A 24,224-nucleotide genomic window follows, 5' to 3' on the forward strand; every position below is an offset into this window, starting at 1 on the left:
CTTGGGATTCTCTCCCCCTCCCCTCACTCACATGTGCGCGCACACACTCCCTCTCTCTCTTAAAAAAAAAAAAAAGAATGGCTTCCTGTGAGGTCACTCACTACCCCCAAGTTCACCAAGTTGCACTAAGTGTGTTCTGCTCCCTGAAAACATTTTCTAACATTCATTTAGAACTTCCTTTATTATGTCACAGTTGAAATTGAAAACAAGCAAGCAGTCATCTCTGGAACAAAACCACTTTAGCAAACAGTGTGGACATGGCAAGAATTCCATTTCTTGCCCAGGGGACGACAATTCTTGACCCCAGCCTGTGTGTTTTGGTCACCAAGGGCTTGCTCCGCTGCACAACAACATACCTGGACAGCACTTGGTCCATGCCCGTTGGCCTTCAGTCACAATTGTGTAGTTTCATTCCTGGGCCCCAGAGAAAGAGAAGAGGCTTTGGAGTCACAAGGGTCTGATTTCAAATTCCAGCTCCACCATTTTATTTCTTCATGATCCTAAACAAGTCACCTAGGCTTCCTGGCCTTGGTTTTCCCATCTGTGAAGTGGGGCCAGTGCTATCTATCTTGAAAAATCGTCATTAGGCTGAAAAGAGACAATGTCTGTAGAAAGCATCTGGCACATGGTAGGTGCTCTATAAATTTAATTCCTTCCCCCTTCCTTCTCACACCAGACAAAGGAAATATGATTAATAAAATATTTAAAAAGAAAAGTAAAAAGGAAGGAAGGAAAGAAAGATGAAGAAAAGCCTTGCAGCCCAAGCCCCACTCCCTTCAAGGTTGACTGTGATTCCACCTTCACTTCCTAATCTCACTACCTGTGCCCTACACCCCCACACTCTGGTCCCTGTGCTAAGAAAATGTCAGAAAGTCTCCTCCTCCCCTATGTCTATCAGGACAGCTCGTAGGTGACACAAGGAGAAGGCTGGGGGTCTACACTGTCAAGTCCTTCCAAATGTTTTCAGCCCCACGCACACACCCTTGCTCCATCAGATGTCCTCGAGACTGGGGCTCTGCAGTGATGCCCCCACCCCCGGATACTAGAGCAATATCTGCCAATGTCCCTCCTGGAAGGACCATTTCACATTGTCTCGGAGAGAATCCCATCTATTTCTTCCCAACCCCACCCCCATCTTGAGAAAAGCTTTATCACCACAAAGAACAGTGTTCTTTAGGAAAACTGATGAAGATTTCAGGATCTGAGGTGAAGCAGCCTCGGTTTGAAACTTGGTTCTATCCCTCACCTGTGTGACCTTGGCCAGGTTACAGAAACCATCCCATCTATGGGATGAGGACAGTACAGTAGGTACCTCACTGGGCTACCACAACAACTCATTAAGAGCATTTATTTAAAATATTTAGCACAGTACTTGGAACATAGTAAACGCACAGTATACAATTGTGTTTTTATGACCTGGCCATTAAAAATTTATAGACCACCTGCATTCCTAAAATTCCGATTTTGCAACTCTAACCAAAAAAAAGTAGGGGGGGGGAGACAGGATAATAATATTTAGAAAGGAAAATTTTCTAAGACTTTTTTAAAGAAAAATGAAGCATGTAGATTGGTCAGGCTTTAGGCACTATACATACCTTCTCACTCAACTTTTGTGATACCTTTTGAAGTAAACTGGAGGGGTAAGTGGAGGAATAGTTCAGAACAGACTATCTGAGTCTGAACTCTGATTTGGCCACTTCGCTGTGTAACCTAAGGTAAGTGGTCTGACCTCTCTGGGCCAATTTCTCTATCCAGTAAAATAAGAATAATGATAACCTATAAGGTAGTCATGAGGACTAAATGAGTTAATATAGGCAAAGCAGTAAGAAGAATGTAAAGCACATAGTAACCTTTTATTCATGACTGCTGTAACCTTTTATAGAGTCTGAAAGAGAGGTTCAAGGTTAATTAATTCGCCCAAGCTCACATGCTGGTAAGTGCAGGAGCAGAATTCAAATCCAAGTCAAACTGATTCCAGAGCCAGTAGAATGCTTACCCCACTACTCTTAATCATATATACCTAGTAGGAAAATAGGACTTTCTCTGGGCAGTAAAGATGGGGCCAAACAAAGGGGAGCCTGGGTGTTGGGGAGAGTGATGGTTCATTTCTAGCAGAAGTAACAAAGACAGAAAAAGGAAAGGTTTGGAGAGAAAGAGGGTCAATTATATTATGACATCAGAAGCTAACTCTGCGCAAAAAAAAAAAACAAAAAAAAAACTGTTTTAGGCCATATTGCCGCCTGTGAGTACAGACAGCATTCCAACCAGTTTGAAAAAGCACTTGTGGGAGAGTTCCAGACACTGTTTAAATTCTGATGCGGGGAGGGGAGCCCTGGTGGCTGTGTGTTTCTGCAGAGCTGGTTCTCCTGTGCACAGACCCTTCTCTGGGTCCAGCCCTCAGGGGGACATCATTCCAAAGCACTGAACCAAACATGTTATGCCCCTCTGCTAGGCCCATGGCCCACAGTTCACAGAACACAAATCCTGGTGCATGGGGCCGGCTGGGAGGGCTGGGCAGGGTGGGGCTTTCAGAGACTCCGGGCGACCGTTAGCTGTAGGATTAGCAGTGATTAGTTTTTCTTTTTAGTGTTTGCTTGAGTATTGAGCATATATGGCTTTGGTGATTAGAAAAGAAATTGTTGAAACAAAACAGTTAAAAAAACCGCATGTGGTCATCTCTGGGTTATGGGATTACTGGTGATTTGTGTTTCTGCTTCTTTCCTTTGTGTGTTTTCTGTTTTACTTCATTTTCTGCTTTGAACATGTAATGCTTTAGGATTTAAAGGAAAAAAGAATAAACGTTATTAAAACTCAAATGAGCATGATTTCACGTGAGTGTGAGCTCCAACCACCTAGGCCTCCCTGGCTCCTGTCACAACGTGTTGAAGGTGGAATTCCATAACGTTTTCCCTCAGCAAAGAGAAAAACCTGCCAAGAAGGGGTGACTGCTCTCCCGGGGTCTGGGGCTCAGAGGCTCAGAGAGCTCACTCCACCAGCACTACCACACAGAGCTGTGAGTGCCTCTTTTTTTTTTTTTAATCATTGTTACTGTTCAATGACTTGTCTGATTATTTTTTTACCAAATGAGAAAAAAGTGTGTTTCCACCTGATCAAAATCCATGTTTTGTCCATTAGCTCCATTCTTTAAACTCAGAAGGAAATGTTCAAGTTTCCTAGACCTTTGAGGGTTGTTGATTCAAACGCAAATACATGTGAGCTCCTCAGGGATATCATTTCTGTCAGGAAAGAACAGAATGGGCCAAAGCCAATGCTCTGGGGGTTTTTTGTGTTTCTTCTCTGGAAAGGAAAAAAAAAAAGAGAGAGGGGAAGGGAAAGGGAGAAAGAGAAAGAGAGATGGAAAGAAGAAAGAAGGAAGAAAGGGAGGAAAGAAAGAAGGGAGGGAGGAACGAAGAAGGGAAGGAAGGAGAGAGGAAAGGAAGAAGGAAGTGAACGAATACAAGAGAGAGGACGTGGGGAGGAAGAGGGAGAGGGAAGGAGCGAGTTTAGAAACATCAAGGAGGTAAGTGTGGACAATGAGAATGCTATGGGAGTACCTAGAACAAAAGTGGCCCAAAAGACAATTCTTTCCGCCCCTGTCATTTTCCATATGAGAAAGCTAGGCCCAGAGAATTCAGTAATTTACCCATTTCAAACACTTACATGATGATAGAAGCAAGATTACAAGCCAAATTTTCCCAGTTCCAGACCTGGCCCACTTTCAATTCAACTCTGTGCACTCCGCCTTTAGGTGCAGGGAGGTATGTGTGACCTACCCAGCCTATTACAAAGGCCTTGACATTTAAAGGATTAAACATGTGGATGATGCCTTGGGAGTACTCCTTCAAAGACGGTTCTCTCAAAAGAGGTGGATCAAAGAAGGCTGGTGGAAAGAGGGGTCTGTATCCGTTAGGGTGCTTTCAACTGCCAGCAACAGAGAATCTGACTCAAAGTGGCTTAGGCAATAAAGGGCATTTTGTTGAAAGCGCCACGGTATGGTGACCTTCAGAGGAGGCTTGTTCCCAGCAGCTAAATTAAATCACCAAAGATCCAAGTTGCTCTCCATCTCCTTGTTCTGCTTTTGGCAGCACCATCTTCCTCCTACAGCTCACTCTCTCTGTGGCCCTAATGCGGGAACTCTCAGGCCTGGTCCCTTCCTTTCCCTTCCCTGCCTTCGGACCTCAATTCCCTGATCTGTCAGTTGATGGGGCTGGTCACTGAATGAGCTCAAACTGCCCTTGCACCCCTAACGAATTTTCTCAAAAGGTGGTCCATGGGCCATTTGTATTAGAACTGTTGCTTACCCTGTTTGTTTAACCAACCATACAGTTCCTACACTCTAGCCCAACGCCGTTAAACCATCATCTCTAAGGAACACAGGGATCTGCAGTGTCAACAAGCTTGCCCACAATATCCTTGTGCCCATTGAAGTTTGATAAACATTTGCTCCCAAGAGAGCCTAGAACAGGGAGTAAACTATGGGTGCTGAGCCAAATTCTGCCTGAGAGTTAAGAACGGTTTTTACACTTTTAAAGGGTTGCCTTTAAAACAAACAAACAAACAAAAAAGGAAAAAAAAACAAACTCACACAAAGAAGAATATGAAACAGACCTTCCATGGCTCCCAAAGTCTGACATATTTACTACCTGGCTCATGACAGAAAAACTTTGCCAATCCCTGGCCTAGAATAATGAGGTCATTGGACGGTGGAGAGAAAGGCAAGGGGTGTATCTGGACAGTTTATAGGGCTGATGAGGCCAAGAATTCCTGGGAGCAGGAGTTTGCAATGTTCCATCAGCTCCATGGAGAATCAAGTAAGTCAAAAATAAAATGTGCTCGAGTTCTGGAATTCAGTTTAAGAAATATCTTTTCCAGGAGACCTCCTGGAGTCTTTAGTTGGGCCACCCAATGCCGAATATTGACCTAAGGGCCAGGGCGGGGGGTAAAGTAAAAGCTCAGGAAGGGATAATGTCAGTATGCAACCTCCTTGCTCTGACAGCCACCAGTCAGCGGTCTCCCATAACATGGGAAACATTTTGGGGTTAGCTTCTGTGACTCATTTCTATGCCTTACTTCCAGTCACAGAGCAAACACTTATCAGCTAAGGATATGGTGCTCAAAGAGCCACCCCAGGTCAGGTAGGTAATTTCCCGGGGACTTGACCAGGAAAATATCCCAGTGCTTCTCAGACAATGGGTAAGCAATGCTCTATGTTAGGAGCAATAGCGGACAAACTCATGGCTTTGGGAGTCAGGCAGACTTAGGATCTAGTCCTGCCCCTGAACTTACTTGCTTTATGATTTTAGACCTGCACTGTCTGAGATGGTAGCCAGTGGCCCCATCTGGCTACTTATATTTAAATTCATTAAAATTAAATAAAATGTAAAATTCAGTTCCTTGGTGACAGTAGTCACACTAGTAGTTGCTAGTCAACTCACTAACTACGTGTGGCTTGTGGCTATTGTATCAGACTGAGCAGATGTAGAACTTTACCACCATCACAGAAAGTTCATGGGGCAATGCTGCTGTAGGCAATCTTTTCTGGGGGGCAGGGGAGTTTATTAAATTCCAGCTAGTTAACATAGAGTGTAATATTAGTTTCAGGTATACAATTCAGTGATTTAACACTTACGTAGAATACCAGGTGCTCAGCACAAGTGCACTCCTTAATCCCCATCATTATTTCACCCATCCCCCCACCCAAGTCCCCTCTGGTAACCATCAGTTTGTTCTCTATAGGAGTCTGTTCCTGGGTTTGCCTCTTCCTTTTTTTTCCCCCCTATGATCATTTGTTTTGTTTCTTAAATTCCACATGTAGGCAATCTTTTTTTTTTAAGATTTTATTTATTTATTTGACAGAGAGAGAGACAGCGAGAGAGGGAACACAAGCAGGGGGAGTGGGAGAGGGAGAAGCAGGCTTCCCGCGGAGCAGGGAGCCCGATGCGGGACTCGATCCCAGGACCCTGGGATCGTGACCTGAGCCGAAGGCAGACGCTTAACGACTGGGCCACCCAGGCACCCCATGTAGGCAATCTTTTGACAATCATTTTTGAATCTATCCTCTGGTTTTCTTTCCACCACTCAATGGCCTCATTATTCTGGGTTCTATTGCTTTGGGCGAGAAATGGTTATCAAACTCCAAACCAAGTTTCCACATGCTCATTTACAAAACAGACATAATAATATATCTACCTGTCAGGGTTGTTGTGAGGATTACAGGAGACAGAACAGATAGAGTGACTAGCACAACACCTGCCACAGAAAAAGTGCTCATCAAAGGGCTCTTGCTGGTATTGTGTGCAAAATCTCACGCTCGGTTACTACTAATACTCTGCCATCTTCCTCTAGACCAGTGGTTCTCAAACTCCAGCATGCATAAGACTCACAGTCTGCGGGGAGGGTCCTATCCCCAGAGTTCTTGATTCAGGAGGTTTGGGAGCCTGGTAATGTGCATTCTAACAAGTTCCTAAGTCTTGTTGATACTGCAGCTCTGGGAACCACATGCAGAGAACTGCTGCTCTAGACAGTTCTTCTTCAGCCATTGCTGCCTCTTTCTGTTAGGGAGCTGTTATTTCTTTGTGATATTGTCCTTTCCTGAACATACCTTGCTAAGTTATGCACCTGCCTGCGACCAGGCTATTTATTCCCTCTATCTCTGAGAAAACTTTATCTGCATTTTCCAACCCCAATCCAGACTCTGTTAAGCCTGGTCAACGGCTTCCCCCGCAGATCTCCACCCACCCCCAGAGTTTGTCACTCATCCCTCTGTGCTGCCTCTCACATTTTGCTTATTGTTTGTTTGCTGTGACATAACAGTTATCTCCTTGTCCGTGTCTCCTAAAGTGTAAGGAGATGTTCCACTGCTGGTCCCTGAGACAAACTGTTGTGGTACATCAATAATTTCAGATGGTACACAGAGAAACAAACAACACTGAACCACAAAACAAGACAGTTCTTTCCAAACTCCCATTACATCCGGGAGAAAGACTCGGTCTGGGGCTGATGTGTCTTCACCCCCTTGCTAATAATGCTCCAGCTCAGAGCCCGAGTCAAACAACCCCATCGCCATACCGTCATCATCATCATCGTCATCATCACACAATGGGGGCTTAAATCCATGTAGTGCTTTCTGGGTGCCTGCCAGTGTTGCAAGCTTTACATAAATTAATGGAGTGAATCCTCGCATCCCTATGAAGTAGAATAGAATCATGATTTTCAGTTTAGAGATGAAGAAACTGAGGCACAGAGAAGTTATGTGGCTTCATCACAGTCATATAGCTGGGAAGTAGGAGAACCAAGATTCCAACCAAAGCAGAGCACCCAGCGTAGTCCCTTAACCACAATAATCCTGGGGCAGAGTTTCACAAAGCTGTTGTTTTCTTACCCTGTCTTCTATCTTGGGCAAGTATGTTCATTTTCCATTTGGCTGGCGATAAAAGCCTCTTTTTTACCTGAAGTAAAGTAGCTTACTAGGTGTGCACTAGCGGTAAAGCCGGGTCTTGGAGGGAGCAGCTGGGACATGGCAGGCACCTGACTGATGTTTGGGGTAACAAGTCTAAGCAGACGGTGAGCTTCTTGGGGGCAGGATCCTGTTAGTGTCAGTCAGGGTCCAGCCAGAGGACAGAGGGCACATGCGAAGACTTCACTGGAAAGAGCGTCATGAAGGAGGGCTCTGGGACGCAGCGGGCACGGCAAGAGGACATCAGAGGGTAATGATGTACCAGGGACCAGCCATGGAGGGAGGCTGTCACCCCCCTGGAAAGGACAAGAGCAGAAAATGGCCTTACCAGATTATGTGAGAGCCGTCTCCGACTGCAAGAGTGGAAGAAGAGTCACCAGATGGAAACTGTGGCCAAAGGAGAACCGGCTAGGAGTAGGGAGGGGCGACCTATTTCTCCTCCAGCCATCTACTCTCCGTCCTGCGTCCTGCGAGTCCCTGCCATAGAGGAATCCAACAGGAGCCCCGAGGGCAAGAGACCAGGGATGCTGGCAATAAAGGTGGCCTCCCAGGCACAGAGCAAGGCCGAGGAAAGAAGGGGTGAGTATGAGGCAGCCCAGAGAGTAATCTGCACAGCCGTTGGCACAGCGCGGCACACGGAGCACCATACACAGCTCGTGTGTCTAGGATACGCACAAGACACATCTGTTGCTTTAAACGGAACTGAACTGAATGGAGAAATTGGTTTCAAGTAAAAAAAAAAAAAAATGCTGTGTGCTAAAAGCAACTGGACCCTGGACCTCGAGGTTTCTACTTCCAGCTTATTTGGACGCATGAATCATGAGATGCCACTGACCTCTTGGGGCTTGAGTCACACACATGAGGAACTGGGTTACTGGTGCACAGAGTGTTTCCAGGTGTAATTACATCCTCCACCTCATCAGGGTGTCTAGACGAGATTGTGAGACCCAGGGGAAGAAAAGACTACAGCTTTCTGTGGCCCTCGAACAAGTGGGAATTGCTGGCAGAGGCCTTTTCCCAGAGTACACAGGAGCAAATCCCCGACGAGGCAGCAGCCTTGGCCTGAAGGGTGAATATAAAAAGGGAAAAGAGGTACTGATGCACAAGTCTCAATAGGAAAGAGAGTCCTGGGGGTGCCTAGAGGGCTCAGGGGGTTAAGTATCTGACCTCTGCTCAGGTCATGATCTCGGGGTCCTGGGATTGAGTCCCACCCCGGGCTCCCTGCTCATCAAGGAGTCTGCTTGTCCCTCTCCCTCTATGCCCCTCCCCCTGCTGATGCTCTCGGATAGAGCAAAATGTTGCTTAGTAAGGCAAAAAAAACACGGGTTTAGCTTAAGTGATTGAACATGTATTATGTACCTGCCACTGTCTGGTACTTCGACCAGGGCTGTGTATCACAGCAGCTGTCAAAGTGAGGTTCGTGGAACTCTGGATCCCAGAGCTTGACAGGGGACCCACAAGGTCAAAACAATATTCAGAATAACACCAAGACATTATTTTTTTTCTTCCAGTGTATGTACACATTGGTGAAAAGAAACAGTGCAAAAAGCTGCCACTAAACTGCTAGTGGTCATTGAATTCTCCAGTGTCACCCACTCACAGTAGAAAAAAATGCCATTTCACTTAAGCATGTCTTTGATGAAGCAGAATAATTATTAATTTTATTAAATCTCAACCCTTGAGCACATGTCTTTTTAAGACTCCGCATGAGGGGTACCTGGGTGGCTCAGTAAGTTAAGCGACTGACTCTTGATTTGGGCTCAGGTTGTGAGCTCCCAGTCATGATCTCACGGTTGTGAGATCAAGCCCCACATCGGGATCCACGCTGGGCCTGGAGCCTGCTTGAGATTCCCTCTCCCCCTCTCCCTCTGCCCCTCCCCCCAGTTGAGTGCACACTCTCTCACTCAAAAAAAAAGGACCCTACATGGGGAAATGGGAAGATCGAATAATGTATTTCTACACATGTCCAAGTAGCATGGTTGTCTCAAGGAAAGGCACCTGCTTAGTTGTTGGAGTTGCAATCCAAACTAAACTTTTTTCACGGATTACCATTTGTACATGAAGGAATAAATGGAAAATTATGCGCATTCAGACTTGAGTAATGGGCAGACATGTTCTCAAAAATTAAGTAAATGAACCTGTTATGTAAAGGAAAACAACTGACAGTATTTGTTACCAATGGTTACATTCGAGCTTTGATGTGGAAATTAGGATTTTGGAAAATATACATGCCATCATTAACTTGCCAGCTTCCCAATACCTGAAGATATTTCTGATGAGATCTGTGGTGGCATTAATGAAAGTGATATTTTGATGTCATATAGAGAAATGTGTCAACACCTGGATGATCTGCATAATTCAGTGAATCAACATTTTCCAAATGCCCAGTACATCATGTTGCAAAATTACGCACAGGCAAAACACTGATTTAAGTGCAAAATAGCCAATGGATTTTAAGGTAACATAGTATGAAAATTTCATTGATATGGTTTCAGATTCCACATTACAACCAACTTGGAAGAAAATGGCAGTCAAGTTTTGATTTTGTATCAAAAAAGTCTATTAAAGTACCTTTCTCTTTTACAACTACCTATCTGCGAGAGGCTAAATTTTTTTTTATAGTGCAAGCAAAACAACATATGGCAACACATTGAATGCAGAAGAGGTTATGAGAATCTGTCTTCTATTAGGTCACACATTAAGGAGATTTGCAAAAATGTCACTTTCCCCACTGAACTTTTTTTGGAAAATATAATTATCACCAAAAAATGTTAATTATGTAACTTTTAATCAGTTAATTATTGTTATTTTAAAATAAATTGGTAGATAAGCGATTTTTCAATTTCTCAGTTGTAATTTCTAATACAATAAATATTAGTAGATACAACCCACACTTAATAAAAAGGTTCTTTGGGGCCCTCGATAATTTTTAAGAGTGTAAAACGGTCCTGAAGCCAAAGTGTTTGAGAATTACTATTGTATAAGAATCTTACCAGTGCAATGAGATCCCAGAGGTAAGAGCTTCTAGGAGCCTAGAAAAATGTATGAGACCCAGGTAGAAAAACAGTTGTTGGCTCCAACTCTACAAGAGAAAACAATAAATGTAAAAATTAATTAATAATTAAATGTCTACAAAATGTACCAACATGCCAGCTTCATTCACTGTTAAATTAAGCATTCATAAGGATTTTATTCCATCAAACACAACTTATAGGTTCAGTTTTCTCACTTCACAAATTCCCCTATTCATAATGGACACAGTAATTGTTGGGAACTCATAGCTAGTCATAAATTAAATAAGTAACATGGCGTCAAATAATTTCTAAAGCACAAATATAAAAATCCTACAAAGATTCTTAAAACAAAAAAGCATATTTAATGTGGGATATGAGTGCAGCTGATATATTTGATATTTTGTGTGGTGGGGACTCCAAAGTCAGAACATGCAGGGCTCATGAAGGTCCTACAGCATCGTGTTGCCTGTAAATCATAGCCCTCCCGAAACATTTCAGTGATCGGCGGTATCTTCACCGGGGAAAGGAGACATCTTCACCAGGTGAAATGCCTCCCCCTGACCTTTGGCAGGAATGGGAGAGAGACACATAATGAAAGTACAATCAACTGGTCAGCAGAGGAGCAAAATCACAGGGAAGAGATCATGTGCTCTGTTGTTTGGGTCTGAGCAATGGCACAGCTGGCCAGGCCTCTGAATTCGGGGCAGGGGTTAACACTGCCTTCACACCCAGACTTTCATCATTAGGTGTGAGCAAGGCAGGGCTGATGGTTTAGAAGAGCCCTAGGACATCTCACCAGAAAAGGACGAAGTCTGAAAGCAAAGGCTGGGGGCACTTTATCAAGGTTAGCCAGCTTGAGGCAAGAAGTCACCCAATAATGGTCATCACTTCTGTTCCATGAGACACTTGCCCCCTCACTGGCACCTCAGAATTACATGCCCTTGTCAAGGAGCAGTGTCCAGGGGCACCTTGGTGGCTCAGTCAGTTAAGCATCCAACTCTTGATCTCAGTTCAGTTCTTGATCTCAGGGTCATGAGTTCAAGCCCCTTCTACTTAAAAAAAAAAAAAAAAAGGAGCTGTGCCCAGTACTGCAGAGATGTCTCTCGACTTAAAAAGTGTCTTCCCTACCTTTCTGTCATGCTCAGCTCCATTGACTGGAGCAAGGCAGTGTTGGCCCTTCATCCAACTTTGAGATATCATGACTCTGAGACAATATGGCTATCTCTTTTCAGGCATCTCCAGTGATGGGATTTCCTGCAGTACTGCAAGTAACTTATTTTCTTCATTTGATTTTTTATAGTGTCTGCTATAATGCATTTACTTTAATTTTTTTTTAATTTTAAAGGATATGGGTAAAGTAACTGGCATATAATAGGTCTTTGATAAAGAGTAATCACTATTATTTGGAAATTAATCAGAGAGTGCCCTAACATCTCCTGCACTAAAATCAGGAGCTCTCCACTGTTAAGAGAGGACAGATTGACTTCCATTTTCTGGAGATGCCTAGTTTAATAAAAAAGTAAAATAAAAATAGAAAAATGGAAAAACAGGATTATAGAACATATGATACATTTTAAATGTTTCACTTAACAAATCAATGTTTTAAACATACATACATATGCAAAACTACAATACAATAAAATCATGCAATTGACGATATATATCAAGATTTATGAAAAACAAATAATGCATGGAGCACACATTGTGTAGGCAATGTGGCCTGGGAAAGAGACCAAGATGTCAAGCTCTCCATGTACAAAGTCTTCTTTCAATCATGTCAGTGAAGCTCTGCAACTCAATGGTATCATTTAGAGATAAAAACAAGTCTAAAATTGAGTTTCATTGCCAATTTGCCTTCCTTGGGCACCTCTTCCCTTCACCAACACCACTAGATTCTGATTGCCATCAGCCTTTTTCCTTGTATTGATATCAGCATTTCTCAATGTAAATGTCTGAACTTCCCAACCACAGGGAAAGGATCATATACTCTGCTGTGACTTTTCATGCTTATAACAAACATGGAACCTACTAATCGAATTACTGATACTTTTTAAATATCAAGTTTTTTTTAAGTGCTAACAGAAATATCCACTATAAATGCATATTTCTTATCTTCCAACTTGCACATACCCTGGAGATCTGCATCAACTCTCCTAGCCTACTCTATCATATTAAAAGATGAAACCTCAAATCAATTTTTTTTTTTGCTTTCTGTCCAACCCTTTTGAGCAAGGATACCACCCTTCCTCTGCTTCCCCTCCGTGGAAGGCTAGCAAGGATCTCTTGGCAGCTGTTCCTTTCATCTCTCCAGGGTCAGACACCTCCTTGCATTGTTATTTCAGTTGATCCAGTTGTGACTAAGCCATCAAATGCACTTTCTCTGAACATTCAACTGCTGATCACTGAAAATCAAGAGGTTTGGATGATGGTCTCTGGCGTGAATCTTCTCCCATCTGGTTCTAGTTCAGGGCTGGCTTTTGACGGCCCTCTGTCTCACACCATGACTCTAAGTGGGTGTGGAGACTAGTTGGCTCTCTTGCAGGTTGAGTGGATCCAAGGAGAGCTGTTTGTTTTTCTAAGCAAGAACAAGGAGGGATTTTTTGCATCATGTAGATGTAAGCTTATCACCAATTTCTTCGTAACAGGTGTGTCTTATTTGACATAAAGGAAGATCTGTTATCAAACACAAAGGACTTTTTCATTATGACTTTAAGGGAACAACGGTACTTTTAAAGATAGAAGCAAGTGGTGTCTTCATATATCCGCTGCGGAGGATATTACCAAAAGATCCATCCCCTCCTTGCCACTTCCTCATTCCACTCCCTTTAATTGAAGCCATTATTTCTTGTCTAGTAAACAACAGCTCCGCGGTTGGTCTCCCTGCCTCCTCTCTTGCCCTTTGCCATCTTTCTTCTCTTTGCTGTAAGCACAAATTTTTTCAAACGCAAATATGAGCCTAACCACCCTCTTTGTTCAAATAACTGCAATAGCTCCCCCCTGCTTATAGGAGAAAACATACATTCCTTAGCAAGCACACAAGGCTATCTATAACAGAGGAAGATAAAACAATAGAAACTGGTGAAAAGTGGTTGGGTTTTTTTAATATATTTTTTTCTCTCCAAAGAAGTTGAGCCACACCAGGCATAAGCATTATGTAATGTTGGTCCATGGTGACAAGTTTAAAATTCTGACTCTAGGTTGTCACTCATGCCACTCCCAGTGCCTGGAAGGACCTCAGTGCTGCTTGCCACTCTTGCCTCCTCACCTAGCTCAGTATATATCTCATAGAGCTCAGGTCCAATACAGTCTCCTCCAAGAATCTTTTCCTGGTAGTGAGTCGGGGTTAAATATCCATCCTCTGGGCTCTTGGTCACCTCTGGTCCCTCAGTGACAGCAGTAACCACACTATTACCTGCCTGACACCGCTGCTTTCCAGACTCCTCCATTAGACCAAGACTTCCTTGAGGAAAGTGAATGTCTTACACCTCCTTGAGTAAGTACACAAAATAAATGCATATTATAGACATGTGTTTTATCTACCTAGGACCTCCTCTTCCCTGTTCTTGGAAATAGCAGCTACTACCCCCCTTTTTAAGGAACTGCCCCTTCTCTACTCCTTATGGTTCAGGCAAGGCTGTTAAACCAGAGGACTCCACCACTATCCTAGGGAGGGCTCATGACCCAAAATGGACCCATCAAATTCTTTTACCCAGGAATGGACAGGGCTCAAAAAGAATAAAAGGCATACTCTGGTTTCTCTTCAGAATGTATAAAAAGAAAAAAAGGCAACTGGAACTATGTCATCTGCTGGCAGCTCTGTGTAGGAGCCACAGGTGACCCAGTTCCTGGATGCTATTCTTCTCAAGGCTTTTGTACTAGTGAGCTTTTGCTGTATAACAAATAATCGCCAAAATTAACAGCATAAAATAATATCCATTTATTTATCTCAAAATTCTGGAGGTCAACAATTTGCACTCAGCTAAGCTGGGCCTTTCTCCTGGTCTTGGAAGGATTCATACATCATCTGAAATTAGCCATTGGTGAACTGGAAGCTGGCTGGTCTAGGGTAACCTCAGGTGGAATTATCTCTGTCCTACATGGTATCTCATCTTCCATTGAATTTATTCACAAGCAGCTGCGCAGAATTCCAGGAGAGGGAGTGGAAGCATCCAAGACTTGCTGAGGTCTAGGCTCAGACATGGCACACCATCACTTTCCCTGCATTCCAACAGCCAAAGCAAGCCACAGGACCAAATTCAAGAGGGTGGGAGTTAAGACCTACTCCTTGGTGGAAGGAGCTGCAAAGTCACATTGCAAAGGGTGTGGATACAGAGAGGGGTATAAAAACATGGTTATATCTGCAAACTACCACAACTTTGTTATTCAGTTCCCTGTTAATCTTCCAATATATCCCTTTTTATTTTTTTTAAGATTTATTTATTTGAGAGAGAGAGAGAGCACAAGCAGGGGGAGCAGCAGAGGGAAAGGGAGAAGCAGGCTCTCCACGGAGGGAGCCCAATGTGGGGCTTGATCCCAGGACCCTGGGATCATGACCTGAGCCAAAGGCAGACGCTTAACTGACTGAGCCACTCAGGTACCCCTATCCCTTTTTAAATAAAGTTAGTCAAAGTTGGCTTCTGTTGTTTGTGCTTAAAAAAAAAAATGTAACTTATACCTGCTTGGAAATGAATGAAAGGATGTGTTATAGTGGGTCAAACTTTCATCCAGGGGAGAGTGATGAAGGGGGTGTAGGAAAGTGACAGACCATCATAGAGCTAAAGGAGTTGCAGAGTATACAATACACTGGTTGCCTATGAGCACCCCAGAAATTAGGATACCACTTTCCTTTCCACCTTCCTAACTCACCCTGTAGCCACAGCCACCACTATCTTGAAATCTCTTTTTAAGAGTTAGACATGGAACAATAAGCCATTCACTGGGAACTGCTCTCTTGTCACTACCTAAATTGAATTGGCTGAGTGTTTGTTAGGTGACTATCTGCAGGTGTGTATTGATATAGCCACATGTTATACTTTGGATTGGCTTAAATATCAGACATAATTTTTTAAGGAAAAGATATTTCAAACAAAAGAAAAGTCTTAAGGCTGATAGGAGTCTTAGATAGTCTAGTGTTCCCCAATCTAAGTCCTTCCCATCTCCACTCCACTCCTTTCCAATAAAATCTCCATTTTTTTCTTCTTCTTCTCCTTCTCCTTCTTCTTTTTAGGAGGGGCAGAGGGAGAGGGAGAGAGAGAGAATTTGAAGCAGGCTCCATGCCTAGCGCAGAGCCCAACGCGGGGCTCAATCTCACAATCCTGAGATCATGACCTGAGCCAAAATCAAGAGTTGGACACTTAACCAACTGAGCCACCCCCATGCCCCCAGATCTCCATTTCTTTAGGTGCTGATCAGAAGGACATCAGGAAAAAAGCAAGTTGCAGAATTAAACAACATCAAAGCATGAATGACTAATGTCTCATATGCATCAATTTGAAGGATAATATATAATGGTAGCGAAAAGACTTCTTAACTCAGAATATCTTTTGAAAGTGAAATCCCAGGAAATATAAAGGAGACATTTTTAGGCGCTACAGGCAGTTTTGTTTTGTTTTGTTGGTTTTGTTGTGGTGGCGGTGGTGAAGATGTAAATAATGAAAAAATAAGTGCCTGGGCTTAAAGATGACAGTGGACTTTTGTGATGTTTAGAATTTTCTCTCCTTTGCCAGATGGACATAACAGATAATGCAGAACATTCCATCCAAAAACAACAGAATACACATTCTTTTCAAGTGCTCACAGAACATTCTCCAAGATAGATCACATGTTAGGCCACAGAACAAGTCTCAATAAATTTAAGAAGACTGAAAACATAGCATTCAACTTTTCTGACCACAAAGGTATGAAACTAGAAATTAATAATAAGAAAAAAAAAACTGGAAAAAACACAAATATGTGGAAGCTAAACAACATGCTAGAATTTTCTCTCCTTTGAAAGACGTGGTTACCTTGGCCTTCAGAAGGTTCCAGAAGCTAATAATTATTGAAATTTATAATAAAGAAATACTGATGAAAATGGAAAATTCCTCAAAGTTTTTACAGCCTTAAACCCAATATTTAGGGTTTAAACAGCACCCTCAGATGAAATGAGTGCTCCTTTGGTTCCATGAGTACTTCTCACCATCTGTAAACCACAAAACTGTCACTCATAGTGCCGAGATTTACATCTTTGTGGTTGAGACAAGGAGGAGCCATATCTGCTCTCACCAAGTCTCAGGCTCGGGACACAGGCCAGGGCAGCCAGACAGGCTCTCTAAGGCTGAGTGAGATGGTGTGATGTTCTCTGTGTGGGAGGCCTCCCGGGGAGGCAGAGTGGTGACTTCACTGGGAAAATGAAAACAGTTTAATAAAAAATACTTATCTTGGAATGATCTGCCTGAACTTGAGACCAGTGAAGAGATTGTATTTCCAACACCCTTTCAAAGAGAAAAGCCATTTTCCATTAATCCTGTATAGGGAAGAAATCCTACAGTACTTCTTCTTGACTGAGAAATGATGATTCAGGCAAAAAGGAGCTCAACTCTAGCTCTACATAAAGACACAGTAAGGGAATCACCCTTACCCTTAAAAGAACCAATTATTAATTTTCCTTCCAAAACTAGGGCAGAGATGTGCTCTTTTGAGTTTTCCACGTAAAGTATCATATGCATCTGCAAAGAGTGAGAGTTTGACTTCTTCTTTGAGGATTTTGGGTTTTCCACATAAAGTATCATATGCATCTGCAAAGAGTGAGAGTTTGACTTCTTCTTTGATGATTTGGATATATTTTATTTCTTTTTGTTGTTTAATTGCTGAGGCTAGAGCTTCTAGTACTATGTTGAATAGCAGTGGTGATAGTGGACATCCCTGCCATGTTCCTGACCTTAGGGGAAAAGCTCTCAGTTTTTCCCCATTGGTGGGTTTTTCATAGATGGCTTTTATGATAATGAGGTATGTACCCTCTATCCCTACACTCTGAAGAGTTTTGATCAAGAAAGTATGCTGAACTTTGTCAAATGCTTTTTTGGCATTTATTGAGAGTATCATATGGTTCCTGTTCTTTCTTTTATTAATGTATTGTATCACATTGATTTGTGGATGTTGAACCAACCTTGCAGCCCAGGAACAAATCCCACTGGGTCGTGGTGAATAATCCTTTTAATGTACTGTTGGATCCTATTGGCTAGTACTTTGGTGAGAATTTTGTCATCCATATTCATCGGGAATATTGGTCTGTAGTTCTCTTTTCTGATGGGGTCTTTGTCTGGTTTTGGGATCAAGGTAATGCTGGCCTCATAAAATGAGTTTGGAAGTTTTCCTTCCATTTCTTTTTTTGGAACAGTTTCAGAAGAATAGGTATTCTTCTTTAAAAGCTTGGTAGAATTCCCCTGGGAATCCATCAGGCCCTGAGCTCTTGTTTGGTGGGAGATTTTTTATTACTGCTTCAATTTCCTTAGTGATTATGGGTCTGTTCAGGTTTCCATATTGTGAAAATGTCTATGCTACCTACAGCAATCCACACATGCAATCCCTATCAAAATACCATCAACTTCCTTCAAAGAAATGGAACAAATAATCCTAAAATTTGTATGGAACCAGAAAAGACCTCAAACAGCCAGAGGAATGCTGAAAAAGAAAAGCAAAGCCAGTGGCATCACAATTCCAGACTTCAAGCTCTATTACAAAGCTGTCATCATCAAGACAGTATGATACTGGCACAAAAACAGACACATAGATCAGTGGAACAGAATAGAGAGCCCAAAATGGACCCTCAACTCTATGGTCAACTAATCTTCAACAAAGCAGGAAAGAATGTCCAATGGAAAAAAGATAGTCTCTTCAACAAATGGTGTTGGGAAAATTGGACAGCCACATGCAGAAGAATGAAACTGGACCATTTCCTTACACCATACACAAAAACAGACTCAAAATGGTTGAAAGACCTAAATGTGAGACAGGAATCCATCAAAATCCTTGAGGAGAACACAGGCAGCAACCTCTTCTACCTCAGCCACAGCAACTTCTTCCTAGACACATCACCAAAGGCAAGGGAAGCAAGGGCAAAAATGAATTATTGGGACTTCATCAAGGTAAAAAGTTTCTGCACAGCAAAGGAAACAGTCAACAGAACCAAAAGACAACCAACAGAATGGGAGAAGATATTTGCAAATGACATATCAGATAAAGGGCTAGTATCCAAAATCTATAAAGAACTTATCAAACTCAACACCCAAAGAACAAATAATCCAATCAAGAAATGAGCAGAAGACATGAACAGACATTTCTGCAAAGAAGATATCCAAACGGCCAACAGACACATGAAAAAGTGCTCCACATCACTCGGCATCAGGGAAATCCAAATCAAAACCTCAATGAGATACCATCTCACACCAGTCAGAATGGCTAAAATTAACAAGTCAAGAAATGATAGACGTTGGCGAGGATGAGGAGAAAGGGGAACCCTTTGTACACTGTTGGTGGGAATGCAAACTGGTGCAGCCACTCTGGAAAACAGTATGGAGTTTCCTCAAAAAGTTGAAAATAGAGCTACCCTACAACCCAGCAATTGCACTAATGGGTATTTACCTCAAAGATACAAATGTAGTGATCCAAAGGGGCACCTGCACCCCAATGTTTATAGCAGCAATGTCCACAATAGCCAAACTGTGGAAAGAGCCAAGATGTCCATCAACAGATAAATGGATACAGAAGATGTGGTATATATACACAATGGAATATTATGCAGCCATCAAAAAATGAAATCTTGCCATTTGCAACGACATGAATGGAACTAGAGGGTATTATTCTAAGCGAAATGAGTCAATCAGAGAAAGATAAGTATCATATGATCTCACTGATATGAGGAATTTGAGAAACAAGACAGATGATTATAGGGGAAGGGAGGGAAAAATGAAACAAGATGAAACCAGAGAGGGAGACAAACCATAAGAGACTCAATCTCAGGAAACAAATTCAGGGTTGCTGGAGTGGAGGGGGATGGGAGGGATGGGGTGGCTGGGTGATGGACACTGGGGAGGGTAAGTACTATGGTGAGCACTGTGAATTGTGTAAGACTGATGAATCACAGACCTGTACCCCTGAAACAAATAATACATTATATGTTAATAAAAAATTTTAAAAAATAAGTCAAAATATAAAATAAATATCAAGTCCATACTAATATAAATGATAAAACAAATAAATGGGCGAGAAAGACAAATTTTACATGCAAAAAATTCCAAATAATGTATGTAGATATTCCACCCTCAAGGAGGTGGAGAATAACTCCCCACTCCTTAAAGATGGACTGTCCATAATGACTTTCTTATGAAGAGTACAGTATGGATGTGGGGAGTAACTTTATGGTGTAGAAACCTAACAAATACTACCTCAGCCTAGGTATCAAACTCAACATCAACAGTCATTAAATTATGTGACAGTACACACCCTTTATATGATACAATAGGAATGGCACTTTACCTCTATAGTCTTTGCCTAAAAAGCTATAACCCCAGTCTAATTATGAGGAAAAAAATGTCAGACAAATCCCAACTGAGGGACAGTGTACAAAATGTCTGACGAGTACTCCTTAAAAGTATCAAAGTCATAAAAAACAAGGAAAGTCAGGGTGCCTGGGTGGCTCAATGGGTTAAGCGTCTGCCTTCAGCTCAAGTCATGATCCTGGGGTCCTGGGATCAAGCCCTGCATCGGGCTCCCTGCTCAGCAAGGGGTCTGCTTCTCCTTCTGCCCCTCCCCTGCTTGTGCTCTCTCTCTAATAAATAAATAAAATCTTTAAAACAACAACAACAATAAGTTAAGTCTAAGAAACTGCCACACAGCAGAGGAGCCTAAGGGGACATGACAGCTAAATGTAATTTGGTATCCTGGATAGGATCCTGGAACAGAAAAATGACAGTAGGTCAAAGATAAGGAAATCTGAATAAACAATAGAGTTTAGTTAGTAATAATATATCAATATCAGTTTATTAATTATGAAAACATACCATCATAACGTAAGATATTAATAATAAGAAAAATTGGGTGTGGGGTATTAGAACTGTTCTTTTAGATTTTTGTAAATCTTAAGCTACCACAAAATTAAAAAGTTATTTAAATAAATAGGGGTATCAGACAAACCCAAATAGAAACAAATTCTGCAAAATATTTGTCAATGTCATGAAAAAAAAGAAAAACTCTGAAACTGCCACAGATCAGAGGAGACTAAGGAAACCTGACAATTTAAAACAATGTGAAATCCTGGGTTGGATCATGGAACCAAAAAAAAAAAAGATACTACTGAAAAAACTGGTAAAATCCGCCCCCCCAAAAGTCTATGGCTTTGTTAATACCATGGTACTGATGTTAATATCTTCGTTTTGACAAATGTACCATGATTGTGTAAGGTGTTACGGAAAGTTGGGTGAAGGTATATGAGAACTATCTGTACTATCTTTGTAACTTTTCTGTTTCTTTTTTTTTTTTTTAATAGGTGAACCATGAGGTAAAACAGATATATGCTGACTAAAAGCAAGGTATACCACTTTCATTTGGCCAATAGAAATATAAAGTTGCCATCACTGGAACTCACATGTTTTCAAGAAGGAAATGATCACTAAGAGCTTAAGGAAGACTGCCCAAATCAGTGATTCCCTACTGGGGATGGGGAAGTATAATAATCTGGATAATTAATGTTATGTTAGCATTTGTCTGAGGATAGTTCAGGCCAAAGCTCAGGGAATTCTGATTTCCTTAGAACTCTTGGTGACAAAAACACCTCTCTTAACAATCTCAAAAAGAGTGGTCTATTTCAGGCATTGGTGTTAAAAATGGGAAACAACAGTTAATGAGATCTCTTTTCCTACATGATCCAGTGATCTGCTCTTTCCACACACAGGAGGCCTAGGAGCTATTCCCTCATGAACATAAGAAGAACAGGTCTTATCTTGCTGGCCATTTAGAAGGCCAACCCCTGCAGGATACCCACAAACAACCAAGATCCGGTGGGGACTGGGAAGAGTTTCTGATCCTTGCTTGGCTGAGCTACTTCTACATTTCCCAAGGTAGCCAGAAAGAGGTTTCCTGGAATTGTTTATTAGGATGCCAGGAGGTCAGCCAGAGTTCTCAGTCCCAAAAGTCATTCATTTCTCCTCCCTTCCTAGAGTAACAACACCATATGTTGCACTCACAGAGCTGCTCACATACTAAACACCTGTCACTTGCTAGCTACAGTGCTGGATGCTGGGGAGGAGGGAGCAGATTCTGAAAAAAAATATAGTAACAGTGATGAGAAGGAGAAGGACAACATTGATAACAGATTTGTGAGAGCATGTATTAATAACAGATCAAGTCTTATGATTTCATCCTTACAGTAACTCAGTAAGATAGGTTATATTGTCTCCATTTTACAGGGGAGAAAATGATTTCTTCCTCCAGGAAATTGATGATTAGAGTAGCTTGCTTAAAGTCAACCAGTAGTAAAAAAAAAATAAAATAAAAAAATAATAAAGTCAACCAGTAGTTAAAAACATCAAAGTAGTTTCCTGTAGACCTAGAATCAAAACCCAGTTCTGTCCCTTATTAGCTGTGTGACCTTGGACAACTAATGTCATCTCTTTGTCAAGTGGTCAATAAACAGAGGATAAAATCAGCACAAATTTATTGAGTGTGTTCGTCCATTAAGTTATCTGCCACCAGTGTGGGAGTGGGAGGGGCCTCATGTGTACTCAGAACTTGCCAAACTGCACCAGGTGCCTTACAGGTATGAACTTATTTTATCCTCCCAATGCAACATCAGATAAGGACTTATTGTTTTACTGATGAGGAAATGCATTCAAAGAGGTTCAATTAACTATCCAAAGGTCACCCGGCAAGTAAGTGGTCTAGCAGGAATTTGAGTTCAGCTCTATCTACCCTAGTACCCTGAGCCAACCATTCTGTCAACCAGCTGCCACCCACTCAACATTCCAGAAACTCCAGACAGCTCAGTTTCTTCTAGGTAACATATTTCTCATTTTAACTGAAGGCTTAACCCAAAAGACTCACTGTTAGTGGTATAAATTTATGGTTAAGGGAGTCTCAGTTGAAATAGGTGGGCCCTTTCATCACTGGTAGCAAGTACCTTGGAAAGCAGAGTCTTTCTTGGGAGGCCAGAGTGCACTCTGAGAAGAGGAAGTATGGAAGTAGACAGGAGAGAGGAGAAAGAAGGTATAAGATGTTCAAAGGCTCGGGAAGGAGCTTCTTTTGGATTCAGAAGGAAACCTACAATTTATCCAACTAACCTGCCTTTGGCTGAGCCCTTACCAACAAGGCCATGCTTTCTGGGCCTCAAAGCAATTTAGGGTAAGGACAAGAATGCTAAGTGGATTCCAATCACTAAGCCAACCTCAAGTACTGTTAATAGCTGCTGGGGAAGTTGTATTAAGGAGGATCGTGGGATTACCCAGGCTTAGCTGACAGGGAGAAAAAAGTCTTGGTTCATTAGTAATTTCTGCCAAAAGTTTGGGAGTGGGAAGAGCCTCACATGTGCCCAGAATTTGCCATTCATGTTTTAGGGGATATTACAGCTGGGCATACTCTGCAGAAGTTGACTGGGTTCAGGTCCAGGTAGGAAACCAAAATGTCCCAATGGCACCCTGCTTCCACCTACCTACCTCACAAACTATGGCAAAACAGCATTAGCAACAAGAAAGGATGTAATTTTAACTTTTGGTTTAAATTATTTTGAAAAGAGAAGCAGACCACACATGCCAAGACCCCTTAGGAAGAACTAAAAACCAAAGAGATTTAGGCCAGCTAGAGGAGGGGGAGGGAGGAGTTCCAGCCAATTAGCCTTCCTTTGTGACATGGTCACCATTCACCCCACCCTCCAGTTGCCTTAATAACACTCATGTGTGAATGGGACCTCAGGAGAGGGGAAAAAGTGGTGAGCCAAACCTCAAGAGTGAAGAAAAAAAAAAAAAAGCAAAATATGGAATTTCAGCTCAAAGCTCAACCATTGAATGTCTTAACTGCTGTCATTATTTTTTGTAAAGCCCTCACTGGGCTTTCCTGACCACCAGGAACTTGGCCTCAGAGCTTCAGGGCCCATGTTTTCTATCTGAGGCCTTGCTACTGCCTTGCCAAACAGGCTCAACCTACTGTCTCAAAGTCTAAAATCTTCCACCTCCAACTTCCCCAAGTGGGTCAAACTTTCCATGGCTAGACTATAAAAGGGGAAGCAGTCCTACTGTTTCCTTTAATAAGCCATTTTTACAGGGTGCCAAGTGCCCTTTAAGGAGCCCAGAAGCCTAGGCAGTCCCCTGGGTTCCAGAAACTCCAGCCTAGCCCAGAAGTAGCAGAAGGCAGAGACCCAGACCTAGACCCAGACCTAGACCCAGTAAAATTAGTCTCCAGGGAATCTGCTTGGTTCAGGCTATCAGGAGAGGTGTGGGATGCTGGATTACTATTAGCATTGATTTAAGGCTCTGCTTAGGTTCTTGCAGGAATGAGCCCAGTCTCTCCAGGGTGGTGGCCCTAGAGAGAAAATTTCTACCATCTGTCTTCTAAGAAAGGTGGAATCTGTAATATAGAGAGCCTTTTGCTCTGTTGAGCATCTTGATGGTTTTGGATTCACAAAGGTGAACATGAAGCAGAGTTTGAAGTGGGAGAAAACTGAATGGTCCTATTTAATAGAAGATGAAAAATGTGGAGTTTGGGAAACAATCCAGAACAGACAGTGA

At 42.2% G+C, this 24,224-nt stretch overlaps 1 protein-coding gene across 3 annotated transcripts in view; it reads right to left on the minus strand.

Moving 5' to 3' along the window:
- Positions 1-10,449: 10,449 nt before the first annotated feature.
- The window catches only part of CCDC34 (coiled-coil domain containing 34), a 111,154-nt gene continuing 97,379 nt past the window's right edge, over positions 10,450-24,224 (minus strand). The window contains exon 7 of one of the 3 annotated variants that reach the window (XM_027578428.2): positions 10,450-10,538. The gene's annotated coding sequence lies outside the window, so the exon portion shown is untranslated. The remainder of the gene's footprint in view (positions 10,539-24,224) is intronic. The other 2 variants (XR_003517303.2, XR_003517305.2) reach the window with 2 other exon arrangements.

The sequence above is a fragment of the Zalophus californianus genome, chromosome 11 (assembly GCF_009762305.2).
Source record: "Zalophus californianus isolate mZalCal1 chromosome 11, mZalCal1.pri.v2, whole genome shotgun sequence".
Lineage (NCBI taxonomy): Eukaryota > Metazoa > Chordata > Mammalia > Carnivora > Otariidae > Zalophus > Zalophus californianus.